The sequence below is a fragment of the Oryzias melastigma genome, linkage group LG20, assembly GCF_002922805.2.
Source record: "Oryzias melastigma strain HK-1 linkage group LG20, ASM292280v2, whole genome shotgun sequence".
NCBI lineage: Eukaryota > Metazoa > Chordata > Actinopteri > Beloniformes > Adrianichthyidae > Oryzias > Oryzias melastigma.
In genome coordinates this window covers 5,346,956-5,348,378 of record NC_050531.1, presented here as the reverse complement: position 1 = coordinate 5,348,378, position 1,423 = coordinate 5,346,956, and positions in this window count along the sequence as shown.

Here is a 1,423-nt window from a genome sequence, read left to right as displayed (position 1 = left end):
GTCAACCTTGGTCCAAAAATGTGTTCATGAACTTGACTGGCGACGCCAAACGGTAGCCAAGACGGGCTACGGCAACCCCACAGCCCTGAAAGGGAAACAGCAAGTCAAGAAAATGGATGGAAGTTCAGGACCAGAACGTCTGCATTGATCCACCTTTTGGATTTGTTTTCTGATCAAATCACTGAAAATGTTGGATTCGTGAGTCCTGCCAGGGATTTGAACTCTTGACGTCTGGCGCCTGACGCCCAAATCACGCCGGAAGACTTCAGATTGGATTCATTTTTGTTTTGTTATATTCACATTTAAAATCTCTTTATTCCTCTGTATGAATAAAGGGGAAAAAATGCTAACGAAGGCTCAGAAATGATCCTTTTTAACCATTTTTGAAAACGACATTTTTCAGATCTCATTACAATGATCCAAACTTTAATGTAAAGTCCACCAGTTCCATGTTATCTGTCCTGCAGTTCATCATACTTCCACTAGAGGCAGTAGAAGAGCTTTTCCTGCTTCTTTCAAAATGGCTGCTTCCGGGAAATCTTAAATGGATTTTCCTTCAAATCTGTTTAGAAGGAAAGTTAGATCAATTGAGTTTCTGATTGATCTATGTAAAAAAATAAAAAAAATAAAAAATAAATAAAGCTTTTTCAACTTTTTTTTTTGTTTTTTTTTATTCTAATGAATCCTAATTTGACCTGTAGGTGAAGGAGAACTTTCCAGGAAGTTTTCCACTCAACAGGAGGCCAAAAAGGAGACACCAGGCTGAAGAGACGCATCAAAACACTAGAAGAACTGATGAAAAAAACATGTTCATCTCCGTTCTTGTAAGAGGCCTTCTTCCCGTAAGTTCAGCCCCAGGAGACTTTTTGGAAACTTGGCCAAAAACCGTTCGTCTTCCTCTGACCACAAAGACTTTCACAACATCTTAATACCAGCAGTGGAATAAACGAAAACTCTGTTTCCTGTCAAAACCCTTAGTAGGAAAAACTTTCTTCTGGAGGAGAAATGAAACTGGAGCCCTCAGAGTAAACAACCCCCAGCATGCTCTCATTTGTTTGTTCCACCCCCATGTTGGGTCGAGGAGGGCTGATCCGTTCTCCTCAGTCTGAGGAAGATGTCTGCAGGACTGCTGCTTCTGCTCTGTGCTGCAGCTGTGCTGCGTCCAGCCGGCGCCGTCGGCCCGTACGACCAGCTGCCAGACGTCTACAGGAGTGGAGTGGATCTGGTGTTGGAGCAGCTCAGCTCGCATGCAAGCGTGCAGCACCATTTCATCTACCTGAGGAGCCTGGAGAAGACCGAGATCGAGGTAAAGATCTCCCAAAAATCCAACATTTTTACAGAAAAAAGACCTTTAATTAATGTTAATGCTTTATTTTTTGGGAATAAAAAGCAAAGTTGTAATCTGATAAGAAGATATTGTGAA